An 18,901-nucleotide genomic window follows, 5' to 3' on the forward strand; every position below is an offset into this window, starting at 1 on the left:
TCATGAAGTAAGTCACTGGACTGTCTGGTCCAGACTCGTTCATTTACAGACCGCCGTCATATTGCTGGAATATTGCTGAGTGCGGGATTAAACAACACAGAAATCAACTTATTCTATCCAAATGAAATAAATTAATTAGTCGATATAATTAATGGGACATGTATATGCTTTTATAAATCTTTTTTAAAAATAACAGCTGTAAGTTAAAAAATCATTTTATAATACGTTTATCTGTTCACATGCAAATAGAGCACATTATCACACTGATAGTTTACAGATATGTTTATCTTGCATTTCTTATTAAACAAAAAACGAACGAACAACACAACGAGAGGAGATATGTAATTATCACATCTGACACATATTCGTCATGGTTTAGCGCATCTGAACGGCGAGTCCAGTCTATCCGCACACACGAAAGGCCTTTTTGAAAAAGGACTATAGATGAAATGTTCGTCAGTCTATTTTAGGCATCACTTCACCAGACGGTCACGATTGGTGAAAAAGACGTCACGTGACCACAGTAATGGCGAAGTTGTGACGGAAGACTTGTTTGTGAATCGCCCTTATCCAAGTTTTTCAGCATTTACAAGTCTAAGAAAACATTGTAGTCGACATCACAGGTAATCATTTACATGGCGTTTTAAACTGATTTGAAAGGTGTCAAGGTCACGTGACAAATGCTTGTGGAAAGGACGCTAGCGATTGCGGGTCAGCAATTATAAACTGTTTTCATGATGGGTTGGTCCATCTCAAAGGTATTTCAAGCTATATTCTGCATTTAGTTCGATATTAGATGTCTGCTTTACATGTTGATATGCTTATTAGATAATGTCTGACTTTATTCAAGTACACCAGCTTGGTGATAATGATCTGTTTAATGTATAATCACCTGTTGAACTTGACTTGGATGAAACGGGCACCTGCCAAAGAGCCGTACACACATACAGAGCTCGACAGGGCTGGCCCGGTGCGAGAGAAACTTATAAACTTTCACTACAGCATACCGATGCTGGGGCCTTGTATCACTTCTGCCAACCGTACGTTGGAGGGGATTTAAGGAGGATATTTTTAGCTGCTTGTACAACTTTTCCACTTGTCAATAATGAGATCAGCCCGAAAGGGGTGTGGCACTCTGACAGAGTAATGATCGCGTGCATGACCAACTATCAACTAGTGTTTTTTCTTTACTACGTTCGAATGATAACATTAACCTTGACCATGACCATAGGCGATATGCTATCATTCCCTGTCATGATGTATGTGGGTAGTTAAGTATTTGCTTGAGGAACACTGATTTTACATAAAAAACATCAATGAATTTTATATATTTCATACTCATCATGCATTTGTAAGAATTAACTGCAGTTAGAAGAATCAAGTGTAGGAACAGGATATGCTGTACCCCTTTTGATTTTATTTATCTTGAGCTTTACAAATTGTGTAATAAGTTTAACTTTTCTATATATAAATCTTCATTGAGCCTCAGATTCATAACAATTTTGCTTCCTGTTTGTGTAAGTAAAAATTGGTTGAATGCAATGCTACAGTTAATTTTAGCGCCATTGAGTATTCACATTATCATTCACATTGGGTATTGACAGTTTCCTCAGGGTATTCAATATGATTATACTACCTTGGGTCCAATCTTCTTGGAATTTTGACACCAATGAAAAAGAACTTTATTTAAACATTTTTGAGTAAATGCTGTTTCAGATGACTTCACATTGTTATCTGTTCTTGTTCTTCCCCAAGTGTGTAACATGATGTTTAAAGTTACAAGTGCTATACATGTCTAATTAAAGTGAAACATAGCGCCTTTATATCCATTATCAGGGAATTATCTTGACCTACAAAAAGGGGTCGAGGTGATCAATCAATAAATTCAAGAGTCCTGTAAAATAATATGGTATAGTGTATTTAGGCATTAAATTTTTTTAATTCTTCTTCATTGACTTCTGATTGTATTTGTTCTTGTTCTGCCCCGAGTTTGTGACAGTGACATACATGTCTAATTAAAAATAAACAAGACATAGCTCCTTTTTATGCATTATCCACTGCAATAGAGTTCATATATGTGTGTATTTATACATGTGGATATATTGGGTAATTATGCAGGTATACTATTAAGTTTTTGAAATTCCTCATGTGTATCTGTATGAAAGCAACTCAGAATTAATTCGGTAATGGTGATATATTTTGTGTATATCTGGAGCTCGGTGATTACATTTTATATTTCACCCCAAAGTGTTGATTAAAACATCAACAATGTTACTCAATCATGCACTAAATGACTTGCCCTACTGTTACACTGGGGCATACTGTGCCATAATGTTGTATGTTGTAACATTATGTTATACAACGATGGATGGATGGATAAATTTAATTTTCTGTGACATACTTATCTTTTCTTTTATTTGATTCATTGTTTTACCTGATGAATAGATGGATGGATGGATAAATTTAATTTTCTGTCACATACTTATCTTTTCTTTTATTTGATTCATTTGTTTACCTGATGTGGGAGTCCTATGTTATTAGTAAGATTTAGGACATTGTGACCACCCGCAAAGTCCAGAAGCCAGATTCTTCCCAGTAGCAAACTGTAGATTGTCAGCACCATACATTAACTTTTATCTGTTTTATTAAACATCTCTGTTTTGAGTTCCCACTTTAACCCATGATCATGGGTTCGAATCCCGGGTCGCCGCGATTATGCTTCTAGGCTTGTCAGCACCATACCCGTGCTCGTGGGTTTTATTGAATTGGTAAACGTCTATGACCCGTGGGTTCGAATCCCGGGTTGCCCCGATTATGCTGCTAGGCTTGTCAGCACCATACCCGTGCTCGTGGGTTTTATTGAAGTGGTAAACGTCTATGACCCGCATCTCTTCGGGCTTTCCTCACACAGAAAGCTGACAGGCAGGGATATAACTGGAATACTGTTCAAAGCAGTGTTAAACCAAACTCACTCACTCCTGCCACATTAAGCTGATGTGATTTAACAGAAATATCGTTCAGAGGGGCGTTGAATCCAGCTCACTTAGAAAGGAAAGTAAGAACAAAATGGTTTTACTTTAATTATCTTTAAGAACTGAGTGATATTCTTTGTTGATCAATTATTAGCAACTTGATGGTTTTCATTGTATAAAATTATGTCCATTTTTGTCTATATAGCCAGGTTGAGAGATGCTTTTCAGTTTATTCCTTACTGAGTCTGTAGAATTATTGTTGGGGAGGTGTACTGGCAAAGAAATTGTACACAGGTTTATGTTTTTCGATATGTTTTTCAATATATTGGGAGGTAAAGTGTTTGACACTGATTGTGCATGCAGATCCAATTTTCTTCACACTAAAGTAAATATTATCCAGAATGGTTAGTCGCTGCCATTTTGTAGTCATGGATACATGAGAGATAGCAACGCCAAAGAGAAATCACATTTCCGCAGTTTTCTCAATCAATTTTGAAGCGAAACATCATTTGTGAATGAATTTCTGTGTACATTTTAGGTTAAGTGATACAAATAATAATGAAAGGTTATATTTTTTAACCCAATGTACCAGAACACAAAAAATATTGCTTTGTTTGAATAGTATAGCTCAATATACTGGTAATACAGTGCTGTCTTAATAACGATCATGATATGGTTGGTTTAAAGCTTGATCAGTCTCCTAACGATTTTTAAAACAAACCACAGGGCAAGACAGACCAGTGCAGCTTAATGCCACGTTAATGTGCATGGGCGGATACAGAGGGGGGGTGCGGGGGTGCGCATCCCCCCTTTTTATTTCGAAAAAAATCTTTATTTCTGTATAAATTACCACCAAAGACAATAAATAGATCTTAATTGTGCACCCCCCCTTTTCAAAAAAGCTGTATCCGCCCATGATGTGTATTTGGTTGCGGTGGGGTAGCCTAGTGGTTAAAGTGTTCGCTTGTCATGCTGAAGACCCGGGTTCGATTCCCCACATGGGTACAATGTGTGAAGCCCATTTCTGGTGTACCCCGCTGTGATATTGCTGGAATATTGCTAAAAGTGGTGTAAAACCATACTCACTCCCTCTCTCACTCACTCACTCACTAATGTGTATTTGGGTAAAATAAAGTCACACTTTGTATGTAATTCCCCTTCAAATTGAATTACACTACTAATGGTCAAGAAATATTAGACCCCCAGGGCTTAAATGAGGATTTATCTTCAGCCCAAGTAAACATCATCAAGGAAAATATTAGTTGCGAATTATATGCTTTTGATATTTCATAATTTGATGGTCAAGGCCATTATCCCAGTATTTAGACAGTAATCATGATGAGTTTATGGAAGACTGGACAGTGATAAGTTTCATCTGTGAAGTGTTTTTGTTTGTTAATTTGTTTGTTTGTTGGAAGAAAATAATTTTTTGGGGACATTTAAGGGATGAGTCTACGGATAGTTCATATTGAGCTTTAAAGTGATTAATTGCAGGTCTAAATAGAAATTTCTTTCTATACACATACAGAACAGCTAATTGTTGTATTAATCAATATATGTTAATATATATCAGAAGGGTGTGTGGTATTATCGGTAAATTGAGGTTCATTCTTTCCACAGTACATATCACAATATCATTTTTTCATGTTTGATATACATTGGGTGATTTAAATAGTGATTTTTATCGTGTGTTTAATGTTATATCCTTGCAAAATGCACCTGGGGCCCCAAGATGGCTGTGTATTTATTGACTAAGTGAACATTATGTTGTACCAGCATCTTGTTTTGTTCCATTTTTTAACTTCAGTTCATACCTTAATGTATCAGATTGCTACTGAATTCAACATTTAGAATTGTACAGTATATCGTGATGCATATCACAATATGGCTTTGTGCATTCCAAAATATTGTGAAACATTTTAAATCTCCCATACCCCTGATACTTTTGAGTTGATATATCACTATTTCCCAATCAATGACACCACTGCTATGGTAACCACTAACCATGGTAGTGGCATGAGTGCAGAACGTATGACCCATAAATGCAGACTGGTGGAACCCTTGCTGATTAACAAAATTTTGTGTTACAAATAGCCAGTTACCGTATTTGCCATAATAAGGGCCCCTTGCACTTGACAGGGTGCTGCCTACAGAAGCCAATCACAACAGGTTAAATTTGTTTTCAGAGATCGATCGGTAGGAAACAATCTTGGTTAAAAATGTTGATGAAACTGAAACTTTTTTTATATTAGTTTCTGGGCAATAAAATACCCCTTTAGCGCTGCTGTTTTCTAGTGGTGGGTCAATGCATCGGTGGATTACAATTTTTTGCTTCTCGATACAAGTATTGATCACAGTCACACACACTATGTTAAAAAATATCGATTCTTACCTTCAGTGATGGCTTTAATAACTGTTACATGAAACACTAATTAGTGAAAATTTGTAGTGAAGACTTAAATATTTTCATCCATTGTGCCATACTTGATACTGCCAAGTGTAGTGAGTGAGTTAAAATTTAACGTCGCATCGACATTATCTCAGCCATATAGCGAAGAGACCAAGTTAACATATTTACAATTTAGTCATTAATGCAAAGTTTTGTTTAAAAACAAGTTGTAAAACATATTTGAGCATACTATATTTAGAAACAATTCATGAAACATATTCTGCCAACTGTAAATCAGCAGTGTGCAAGGTACTTGGCCATTCTGTCTATTCTCAAAAAATGGCTTCGGGACCACAGGTAAGCACATGGTAAGCAATGGTAAGCACATGGTAAGAGCACATGCAAATATCATCAAACGTATTGGATCGTGAGCAGGGTAGGTGGTACATATTGGTACGTTGTGTTTTGTCCCAGCCCTACTGTTTTGTCACAGTGGTCTGTTTATCTACAGTGGTTCTATGCTTGTAGGGTAGTCTTGTGGCTAAGGGTTTGATTCCCCACATGGGTACAATGTGTGAAGCCCATTTCTGGTGTCTCCCGCAGTGATATTGCTGGAACACTCACTCACTCACTCACTCACTCACTCACAACAGTGGTTCATAATAATAAAAATATTGCCCAGCAAAACATACGCTTTAGAATTCTTTTCTATTTTAATAATATTTTCCTGTTTTGTGTGATTTTATGGTTCTTATTATGCTAAAGCTGTGTATCCTCAAAACAGACTTGGAATAAATAATGTTTAATAAAAGTCACCATGTTCCTATTTAAATCAAGAATTAATATATATCCCCTGTCAAGTAGACATACATTATTTTTAATAGACACGTTACTGTTAAAGAAAATAGCTGATATATGATTGGACACAACCTCAATTGGAATTTTGTTACATGGCATAAGTAATGCATAAACACATAGCATATCTTGAAATGTCAATGAGATAAAGTAATGCTGACTTTACGCAGGCGCTACCTGGCATAAATATTTGATTCTTATACAGACTTATGTTGTCATCAAAAAAGTAGTTGTGTGATTCTGCTGTTATGTTATGCTCCCTTCAAACAAAATCAATAAACTTGTTTTATGATGCTGCTAAGTAACATTTGTAACTCAAGGATAAGTTGGTGAAGTAAGATTTGCACACTTTCTGTGATATTCCTTTAGTTTGTTTGTTTGTTTGTTGTTTAACACCGCACTCAGCAATATTCCAGCTGTATGAAGGCAGTCTGTAAGTAATCGAATCTAGACCACACGATCCAGTAATTGACATCATGGGCATCGATCCATGCAATTGTGGTGGGGTACAATGACATGCATCAAACAAGTCAGCAAGCCTGACCACCCGATCCCGTTAGTAGCCTCTTACGACAAACATAGTCGCCTTTTACGGCAAGCATGGATTGCTGAAGACCTATTCTACCCCGGATCTTCACGGGTCGATGTACCTTTGGCAAGAGTAAGCTATTACATTTCTGAAGAAAAAAACAACGAAACTCATGAAAGAATATGAATTTCTTATCAGTATACCTAATTTATTATCCAGTGTGTTGTATCTACGTTCAGGGCCCACTTGCACAAAGCGATCTTAGCGCTAAGACTATTGTAAGCCTATGTTAAAGTATGGGAGTTACGATCATCTTAGCGCTAAGATCGCTTTGTGCAAGTGGGTCCTGGTGTGATAAATGCCTCGATTATCCAGTGTATTGTATCACAGCTCTGAGCTCTGAGTTGAAACTTGACTGTTATGTGACATTTTACTGTTAACTTATCATTGTTTTGCCAGCATTGTCTGTTGCTGTTTTGTTAGCACTGCAAGGTGCACGTGAGATGGAAAGATCTGTAAATGTTGCATAAAACCTGATAGCCTGTATCATCAGCTTATGGGGTTACAGAGGGGGAAGCAAGGATCCCCTCCACCCCACCCCCCCACCCACCCCAAACACACACATTAGTACATGCACACACCAAGCACATACACACACACACACACATATGCAGCACAACACAACACAGCACAACACAACTGAATCATTTTGTAACAAGTTTTGAAAAAAACCTGATGTGATAGAAATTTTGTATTTCATGTGTATCCCCTTGGTTTAATCTGTGGCATATTACTAATGTTGCTTACCCCGTGTAGATCCGGGCCAGAATAGGGCTTCAGCAACCCTTGCTTGCTGTAAGAGGCGACTAAGAGGATCACTGACTTGGTTGATGCATCTCATCGTATCCCAATTGCGTGGATCGATGCTCATGATGTCAGTCACTGGATTGTCTGTTCCAGACTCTATTATTTACAGACTGCCGTCATACAGCTGGAATATTGCTGAGTCCGGCGTTAAACAAGAAACAACATTAGTACAGGCATCAAAAAGCAACTAAGTAAACATACCCTTTTAACAAGGTTACCATGGGTAACCAGGTTCCAGCTGGGGGCACGGGTGGCCTAGTCGTCAAAGGCGCCACAGTTTCACTGTGCCAAGTTGCGCCCTTTGGGCTTGCCAGATACCTATGATCGTGGGTTCGAATCACGGTTTACACCAATTATATTTCTAGGTTTGTGAGCACCATACCCATGCTTGTGGGTTTCACCAAAGTAGTAAACTTCTTAGCCCTGCATGACATCGGTCTTTCCTCACATTAAACCAACATGCCGTGATATATCTGGAATACTGTTCAAAGCAGCGTTAAACCCAACTGACTCACTCACTATACTGGGAGAGGTTTGCTGGTGATAAGAGCTACTAAATCTGATAAGGTGATTAGGCTCAGTGTCATAGCAACTGATGTGTCTGGACCAGACTGTGGACAGACAGTCTGTGATACATTTGGACTTGGACTGACAGTGGTGCTAAGCTAACAAGATGAAATTTGAGGGTTGACAAGTTTTGCGAAACATTCTTTGGGTGGCTACAATCATTGAATATAGCCATGATGTAATAATGGCCCCCAGTGAGAATTCTTGGTTAGAATTGGTCCCCAGCAACCTATGCTTGTTGTATGATGTGACCTTTGTTAATGGAAGAGGTTGTCAGACTCAGTTACCTTATTGATGATCTATCACGTACGTACCCTGACAGTATCTTAAGTAATGGGAATGAGTGGTCAGGCTTGCTGACTTGGTTGATGATTGTCATTGTATCCCAATTGCGTGGATCAATGCTCATGATGTCAATCACTGGATTGTCTGGCCCAGACTCAATTATTTACAGACCGCGGTCATGTAGCTGGAATATTGTTGAGTGCGGCGTTAAACAACAAACAAACACACAAAACTTTGCTCATGATGTCAATCACTGGATTGTCTGGTCCAGACTCGATTATTTACAGACCGCCGTCATGTAGCTGGAATATCGTTGAGTGCGGCGTTAAACCACAAACTAAAACGAAAAACTTTGCTTGTTATGTCAATTACTGGATTGTCTGGTCCAGATTTGATTATTTACAGGCCGACGTAATGTAGCTGGAATATTGCTGAGTGCTGTGTTAGAAAAAATTCATAGAATTATTAACAATGATAACTATTATTTGATATTTTGTTGGTCACTGCTCCACGGTTAGCTGAGAATGAAAATTGAGAGCACACTGATCCATTGAGCAGGGTAACAGTAAAGTAGCAGTTTAAGCATGCTGCTGGGTGATGTGGAAATGTAACGTAATATAAATGGTATTATTATCCACAAAGTGGAGCGAGTGATACAGGAACGGAGTGCGTCTATCTGTCCATCCTCTGTCCTTCCGTCCGTTCGTCGGCTTCTCAAAGGGGACAAATTTTCTCAAAACTATTTAAGTCGGAGAAATGAAATGTCACTGGTTATTATCTCAAATGAGTTCTAAATTTGGTGTCGTAAATTCATCTTTTACAGAGTTATGGCCCTTGCTCCGTGTTTTTCAACTTAGTGCATACTGCGTTTCTCAGAAACTACTGAAGTTACATGGATGAAAGTTTGCATGCTGATCTGAGAGATACTTGTCAAGGCTAAGTTTGAAATTTAGTCCTGTAAATTATACAACAGAGTTACTGCCCTTGATCCATGTTATTTTACTTAGTGCATAGTTTTCTCAGAAACTGCTGCTTATTGTCTGTCTTTTTGTTTGTTTGTTTGTTTGTTTGTTGTTTAACGCCGTACTCGGCAATATTCCAGCTGTATGAAGGCAGTCTGTAAATAATCAAGTCTGGACCACACAATCCAGTAATTGACATCACGAGCATTGATCCATGCAATTGGGGGTACAATGACATGCATCAACCAAGTCATCAAGCCTGACCACCCGAACCCCTGTAGTCGCCTCTTATGACAAGCATAATCGCCTTTTACGTCAAGCGTGGGTTGCTGAAGACCTATTCTAACCCGTAAAATTTGTGAAAATACAGACAGGTTCTGTGCTACAAGGTTAATATGACATGAACACACCTGCTAAAGGACCTATTTTTGTACTCAGTCACATATTGTAATTAATTTTGTGAGCCAAGTATATATATATACTATTACACTGATGTGATGTTTAAGTACATATCTTCACGGCTCCAGAAGCTACTGATGTTACATAAATGAATGTTTGCATGCTTATCTGAAAGATACTTGTCCAGACTAAGTTTGAAAATTGGTCCTGTAAATTATTTTTTTACAGAGTTACTGCCATTGATCCATGTTATTTTACTTAGTGCATAGTGTGTGCAATTTGGAAAGTTTTCTAAGAAATTACTGAAGTTGCATGAATGAATGTTTGCATGCTTATCTAAGAGATACTTGTCAAGAGTTCGAAAATTGGTCGCGTATATTATATTTCTTACAGAGTTAATAATTTATTCCGACAACATAAAGCGGCCCTAGTACCTATCTCTTCTTCAGACTTTATTGGACTCTTTTTTTTTATAGTTTGTTCACCATTATATGAACAAACAAAGATGTAATTTGCCCCATGGTGGGTGATAGTGATAACGCTGTTTTCTTGTACTTCTTCTTCTAGTTGAAAACAGTTTCAGTTGTCATTTATTTCGTTTATTGCCCTTCCTATTTTCAAAATGTTGAAGAAAACAAATCATATTATTTAGATCTCGGCATCATCAATTTAAGTTTTGTTTCTTTACCACTGGCGACTATGCTTGTCGTAAGAGACAACTGAAAGGATCGGGTAGTCAGACTCGCTGACTTGGTTGATGCATGTCGTATCCCAATTACGTGGACCGATGCTCATGATATCAATCACTGGATTGTGTGGTCCAGAGTCGATTATTTACAGACCGTCGTCATATAGCTGGAATAGTGCTGAGTGCGGCATTAAACAACAAACAAACTTCACTACTGAAAGAAGCATGACTTGCATGGTGGCCTGAGGTGATGCAAGCAGTCAGTTGATGCAATAATGTTTCATTAAACCTCCATTATATTCAGCTGTCTCCAACTTTTAATGGCATCGATAACAGGCCATTAGCTTCATGGGGTTGGGGGTACCATTAACTAAACAGACATACTGATATGCTCCAATGCGTTGATAAAATGCAGGGAAAAACATAGGTACATAAAATGATGTATTTGGCAGTTATGACATAGCAACCTATTGAGTCGAGATGACTGCTACTATGCATGTCTCATGGTGGATGACAGCAGGGAGCAAGTGCTTGTTTGCTGAAACGTAACTGAGGGAAACTTGTAAGGGAATACCCCAATTTAATGACATGTTAATTGAACTTTTATGCTTAGAGTATCATTAGTCAATGACGATTTAATTACGACTTTATGCTTTGGAACCTTTTAACTAATGAATCTTTGAGAATTTAATGAACCCTTTGGGGTTAATGAACTTGTTAGGTAATGAAAGTTTGGTACATCTGTGGCCAGGGGCGGTGGTGTAGCCTTGTGGTTAAAGCGTTCACTCGTCATGCCGAAGACCTGGGTTTGAATCCCCACATGGGTAATGTGTGAAGCCCATTTCTGGTGTTCCCCACCATGATATTGCTGGGGGCGGTCGGGTAGCCTGGTGGGTAAAGAGTTCGCTCGTCACGCCGAAGACTCGAGTTCGATTCCTGACATGGGTACAGTGTGTGAAGCCCATTTCTGGGGTCCCCCGCCAATATATTGCTTGAATATTACAAAAAGTGGTATAAGACAATACTCACTCACTCACTCACTCACTCACTCACTCACTCACTCACTCACTCACTCACTCACTCACTCACTCACTCACTCACTCACTCACTCACATCTGGGTCCAGAATGATTCATGGTTTGGCAGCTAACTATCGGAGACCTGCAAGTGGGGCACCGCAGGGGTAATCTAGGAGACCTGCAAGTGGGGCCCACCACAGGGGTAACTATTGGAGACCTGCAAGTGGGGCCCACCACAGGGGTAACTATTGGAGACCTGCAAGTGGGGCCCACCACAGGGGTAACTATTGGAAACCTGCAAGTGGGGCCCACCACAGGGGTAACTATCGGAGACCTGCAAGTGGGGCCCACCACAGGGGTAACTATTGGAGACCTGCAAGTGGGGCCCACAAAAGGGGTAACTATCGGAGATCTGCAAGTGGGGCCTACCACAGGGGTAACTATTGGAGACCTGCAAGTGGGGCCCACCACAGGGGTAACTATCGGAGACCTGCAAGTGGGGCCCACAAAAGGGGTAACTATCGGAGACCTGCAAGTGGGGCCTACCACAGGGGTAACTATTGGAAACCTGCAAGTGGGGCCAACCACAGGGGTAACTATCGGAGACCTGCAAGTGGGGCCCACAAAAGGGGTAACTATCGGAGATCTGCAAGTGGGGCCCACCACAGGGGTAACTATCGGAGATCTGCAAGTGGGGCCCACCACAGGGGTAACTATCGGAGACCTGCAAGTGGGGCCCACAAAAGGGGTAACTATCGGAGACCTGCAAGTGGGGCCTACCACAGGGGTAACTATCGGAAACCCGCAAGTGGGGCATGCTATTTTTTAATTACTAAAACATTGCCACTGAAATGCCAAAGTGAAATGCCCGTTTATGATCTCTCCAGACCATGAAAATTAATTTGTACACATGGTTAGCAAGGAGATGAGATTGTAGATCATGTAAATAACAAATTAAAGAATTTATTGTGGCATTAGCATGAATAGAAAGGTTAACTTACTTACTTACGTAAATGTTAACAGTGACTTTGATTATAAATAATAAATGATTGCATATTGAAAAAAGTTACATTGTTCCTGAAATGTTAGACTGAATTTGATATTTTATGTCAGAGTATTTATTATTTACACAATCAACCAAGGAAGGAAATACCACAGGGGTAACTATTGGAGACCTGCAAGTGGGGCCCACCACAGGGGTAACTATCGGAGACCTGGATCACTTTGAACTTTCCAACAGTAAACAAACTCATCTTGATATAGCTGCAATAATGTTCAAAGAGGCATTTAGACCAACTCACTCACTCTGTACTTCTGAGTGAGTGAGTGAGTTGGGTTTAACACCACTTTTAACAGTATTTAGTTATCGCGGCGTGTCAGCTTGAAGTGGGAGGGAAACCATGAAGTGATGCAGGTTTACCACTTCGGTGAAACCCAGGAGCACGGGTATGGTGCTGACAAACCTAGAAACATAATCTGGGTGAACCGGGATTCAAACCCACAATCAAAGCTTTTTGGCGTGTCCAAGGGATGCAACTCTGCACAGCGAATCGCAGTGCCTTAGGCGACTGGGCCACCCGTGCCCCCTCTTTTCTTCTGAGGATTTGTGAGATTTCTGATCCTAGCGATACTTGCTGCATTCTGTACTGTGGTAGATATATTCTTAAAGATAAACCAGGTACTGAAAACGTGATTAGGCTATTCCATCCGGACAGACCTAGCATGGATTGTGAGTACTTTAATAATACTTTAAAATTGCCATATTGAGGAAGCTGAACATTAGCATGTGTGTTTCTTCTTCTGATAACATCATATTCATTTCAATCAGTATGAGGGGTGGTCGGGTAGCCTAGTGGTTAAAGCGTTTGCTCGTCATACCGAAGACCCGGGTTCGATTCCCGACATGGGTACAATATGTGAAGCCCATTTCTGGTGTCCCCAGCCGTGATATTGCTAGAATATTGCTAAAAGCGGCATAAAACCATACTCACTCACTCAATCAGTATGATTTTAGTGTGTGTATTTCATGAGTATTAATGCAGAAAATATTTCAATATTAATGCTTACAACAACTTTTGTGGCTATTTTGTTGACATTTTAAGATGTTGACTGCATATCCAGGTGAGCTACAGTGACACTTTTTTTTCTTTTTGTGTCTGCTCATGTGTAAAGTTGTCTGATCAAGGCCTGTTTGACCCACTCACATCCTAATTTAGGTCATGGTGCCCGAGATCTAGTGTCAGTGGGAGTCCGTGTCCTGGACTGTTTTTGAGTTAGGTGTTATGTTCTCAAATGGGCATTCATTGAAGACATACTGTTTTTCGGTACCGGTCTTTATAAATAAATAGTGGTAGTGGGTAGTGAATCAGGGGAGCTTCACCCAAATATATGCCTTTGCTAGGGGAGGGTTGTAAAAAATATCACACCTCCATATCAGAATGATAGATCTGATTGGTCCATGTGATCTTGATATGTATCCTGCCTTGAAAGGAAGTGAATTTCTCAGAGGGTGAATAAATCTCTTATACCCCCCCATGAGCTAGACAGGCTGCACATGGATTTCTTAGAGGGAGAATAAATCCCTTACCCCACTTCCAAGCAAAAAGCTGCACACTTTTACCCGAATCAATGAAAGCCATGTGACATAGCACAAGCTATCCTCCGCTCAATCAAACAGCTGTTTTCTGTCATTTTTTTTGGTTTTAATTCATTACAATGTCATATTAAAACATATCCCTAAGATAAATTCGTTGTAGCAGGATCACTCAGGGTACAGGGGGTTTATGTGTCCCAAAACTGGCCCGTGAAGATCCGGGGTAAAATAGGTCTTCAGCAACCTTGTCGTAAGAGGCGACAAACAGGATTGACAGCCGAAAATGTTTATACACGACAGATATATTATTCCAGAATTTAATTGCCAATTATTAAGGGTGCATATAACACACGAGTGCGTATTATACGCATTTAAATCAGTCTTGTGTACATTGATCAATCGGAAGGGGTGATAATTGGGATTGTTCACTTGTCAATATATTAGCAAATATCGCTGTGGGCGCTTATTACGTCAAATACGGTATTTCAGAGTTCATCCAGGCATGTCCATGCTAAGATAGACACATGCTATTTTTTATTTACTTAAAAATTGCCCGCTGAAATACCAAAGTATGATGCCTGTTCATGATCTCTCCAGACCTTGAAAATTAATTTGTACACATGGTTAGCAAGGAGATGAGATTGTAAATCATGTAAATAACAAATTAAAGACTTTAGTGTGGCATTATCATGAATTACTTACTAACATAAATGTTAACAGTGACTTGGATTATAATTAATAAATGATTGCATTACGAAAAAGTTACATTGTTTCTAAAATGTTAGACTGAATTTGATATTTTATGTCATAGTATTTATTATTTACACAATCAACCAAGGAAGGAAATATCTGCACTGATATCACAAACTAAATGGTTTGCGATCATCAGCAATTTACTCTGATCAGCAAACATGCTGTGCAGATCGTCTGAATGCAAAAGTTCAGGATTGGCAGAGTTGTGTTTTTATTTTAAAACTGTTGAGTTATAAATTATGAGAATGTTACATGGCAGATTTTAAAGACTATTGGACATAGAATTAAGAAAGTGTTTGTTTTTTATTGTTGCTTAAAGCCACACTCAGCAATATTCCAGCTATATGATGGCGGTCTGTAAGTAATCGTGTCTCAATGAATCTGTATGCTATTTTTTTACATTCACAGCTCCCTGGGAAGTATACAACCCACCCCAGAGGTTTTTCATGCACTAATGTAATGAAAATAAGTACACTCCCCAAATCCTTGTCATAGTTTTGGATGATTAGGTTGTTGGTTGGTTTGTTGTTTAAAGCCGCACTCAGCAATATTCAAGCTATATGATGACGGTCTGTAAGTAATCGAGTCTGGACCGGACACCGATCCCGAGCCTGACCACCCGATCCCGTGAGTCGCCTCTACGACAAGCATAGTCGCCTTTTATGGCAAGCATGATTAACATGGTTAAGGAAGTGAATAATTTGTGGTTCATTTGTGCTTGCAGTCATATGTTGTATTGTGTATTTCAGTTGAACTGTTAGAATTGCACATAGTTGCATATGATCCTGTGCACAGCACACAGGCCACAAATGAGGCGAAGTTTAGCAATGTTGGTCACGGAGAGTAGTTTTTTTTTTTTGTTTTTTTTTATTGTTTTAAGAAAGACCCACCTGTTACATAAATGGGCTTCCGCCCAGGGTAGCAGAAAGGCCATGACATAAAGCACAACTTATCAGTACATCTTACTTTGTTGTTTTTTTACAGAAAATAACATACTTCTCACTCACACATTCACTCTTGTTTATATATCATATTGCAGTTTAGGAAAGTACATGGTCTCAAACATTAAAATCTTAAGTACAAAACTAAAATTAAATTGAAAGCTGCTCCTCATTTTCGAAAAGTTGATGATACAGCATCCAAGCACCATGGAATTTCTGTTGATTACCTGTCTTGAAAGCAATATCTTTTTCAATGTTGTATCGTGAAAAAGCTTCCTTTTTATAAACATGAAAATAAGGTTTTGTATTTTGGAATTTGCATCTACAAATATAGTATTTTGCAATTAGTAAAAGTAAATCAAACACTTTATCTGTTTTTATGTTCTCTTTAACTACGGAGAGTAGTTTGGCTTCTGGTGGTTTCTTGGTGCCTGGCCCACCCTGAAGCACATGTCTGAAAAACACCTTGATTCACTCTGCAGTGAATGGGTACCCGGTAGGATGTTAACTTCTAGTGCCTCATAGACAGCTTGGTTTGTGTACTCCCTTGGCTGCTCAGTAAGAAAATTGAGAGCGCACTGATCAATTGTCTGGAGTTATAATGATGAAAACTCTGAGAGCATGCATCAACAGTTGGCCTATTGGGATTATATCCATTTATTATTATTATTATCATAATTGCATGTGTCAGCAATTTTGTAACATGCTGATGCTATTATTGTTTCAAGTGTATGTTATTTTCTGAACAGTATGTATTTAAACATCACATCAGTATAATCGTCAATATATATATATATATATATATATATATATATATAAATGAGTATTGGTGTTGAATGATTCATCAATGCATTATGATACTTGGCTCACAAAACGATTTACAAATTACGATATGTGTACAAGAAGGTCCTTTAGCAGGAGTGCTCATGTCATATTAACCTTGTAGCACAGAACCTGTCTATATTTTCACAAATTTAATGACCCGTGAAGATCCGGGGTAGAAAAGATCTTCAGCAATCCAAGCTTGCCATAAGAGGCGACTATGCTTGTTGTAAGATGGAGTGAGTGAGTGAGTTGGGTTTAATGCCGTTTTAACAGTATTCCAGTTATATCATGGCGTGTCAGCTTAAAGTGGGAGGAAAGCTGAAGTGATGCAGGTGTCAGATGTTTACGGCTTCGGTGAAACCGAAGGGCACAGGTATGGTAGTGACAAACTTAGAAACATAATTGGGGCGAACAGGGATTCGAATCGACAATCATAGGTTTCTGGCATGCCCAACGGATGCAAATCTGTACAGCGAATTGCGGCGCCTAAGATGACTGGACCACGCGTGCCCCCCAGCTTGTCGTAAGAGGCCACTAACGGGTTCGGGTGGTTAGGCTTGCTGACTTGGTTGATGCCTGCTTGACACCCCTGACACCCACCAACACACACACACACACACACACACCCACACACCCACAAACACACACACACACACCCACACACAGACACACACACACCTCCCTGCTACACACACACCTCCCTGCTACACACACACACCTCCCTGCTACACACACACACCTCCCTGCTACACACACACACAAACCTCCCTGCTACACACACACACAAACCTCCCTGCTACACACACACACACCTCCCTGCTACACACACACACAAACACACACACATCTCCCTGCTACACACGCACACCTCCCTGCTACACACACACATCTCCCTGCTAAACACGCACACCTCCCTGCTACACACACACACACACACACCTCCCTGCTACACACACACACCTCCCTGCTACACACACACTACTCCCTGCTACACACACACCTCCCTGCTACACACACACCTCCCTGCTACACACACACACACCTCCCTGCTACACACACACACCTCCCTGCTACACACACACTACTCCCTGCTACACACACACTACTCCCTGCTACACACACACACCTCCCTGCTACACACACACACACACACCTCCCTGCTACACACACACACCTCCCTGCTACACACACACACACACACACCTCCCTGCTACACACACACACCTCCCTGCTACACACACACACCTCCCTGCTACACACACACACCTCCCTGCTACACACACATCTCCCTGCTACACACACACACCTCCCTGCTACACACACACTACTCCCTGCTACACACACACCTCCCTGCTACACACACACCTCCCTGCTACACACACACACACCTCCCTGCTACACACACACACCTCCCTGCTACACACACACTACTCCCTGCTACACACACACTACTCCCTGCTACACACACACACCTCCCTGCTACACACACACACACACACCTCCCTGCTACACACACACACCTCCCTGCTACACACACACACCTCCCTGCTACACACACATCTCCCTGCTACACACACACTACTCCCTGCTACACACACACACCTCCCTGCTACACACACACCTCCCTGCTACACACACACTACTCCCTGCTACACACACATCTCCCTGCTACACACACACACCTCCCTGCTACACACACACACCTCCCTGCTACACACACATCTCCCTGCTACACACAAACACCTCCCTGCTACACACACACACCTCCCTGTTACACACACACACACACCTCCCTGCTACACACACACCTCCCTGCTACACACACACCTCCCTGCTACACACACACCTCCCTGCTACACCAACACACACCTCCTTGCTACACACACACCTCCCTGCTACACACACACCTCCCTGCTACACACACATCTCCTTGCTACACCAACACACACATCTCCCTGCTACACACACACACATCTCCTTGCTACACACACACCTCCCTGCTACACACACACCTCCCTGCTACACACACACCTCCCTGCTACACCAACACACACCTCCTTGCTACACACACACCACCCTGCTACACACACACACACACCTCCCTGCTACACACACACCTCCCTGCTACACACACACACCTCCCTGCTACACACACACCTCCCTGCTACACACACATCTACCTGCTACACACACATCACCCTGCTACACACACACCTCCCTGCTACACACACACACCTCCCTGCTACACACACACCTCC

The 18,901-nt window shown here is 40.5% G+C and overlaps 1 protein-coding gene across 8 annotated transcripts in view; it reads left to right on the top strand.

The window, feature by feature from the left end:
* The first annotated feature begins 499 nt into the window (after positions 1 to 499).
* The window catches only part of LOC124135050 (histone deacetylase 4-like), a 156,595-nt gene continuing 138,193 nt past the window's right edge, over positions 500 to 18,901 (top strand). For all 8 annotated transcript variants that reach the window (XM_046500217.2, XM_046500227.2, XM_046500218.2 and 5 more), the window contains exon 1: positions 500 to 623. The gene's annotated coding sequence lies outside the window, so the exon portion shown is untranslated. The remainder of the gene's footprint in view (positions 624 to 18,901) is intronic.

Source organism: Haliotis rufescens, unplaced genomic scaffold, assembly GCF_023055435.1.
Source record: "Haliotis rufescens isolate VD_foot unplaced genomic scaffold, xgHalRufe1.0.p SCAF_10, whole genome shotgun sequence".
In the NCBI taxonomy this organism is placed as follows: Eukaryota; Metazoa; Mollusca; class Gastropoda; order Lepetellida; family Haliotidae; genus Haliotis; species Haliotis rufescens.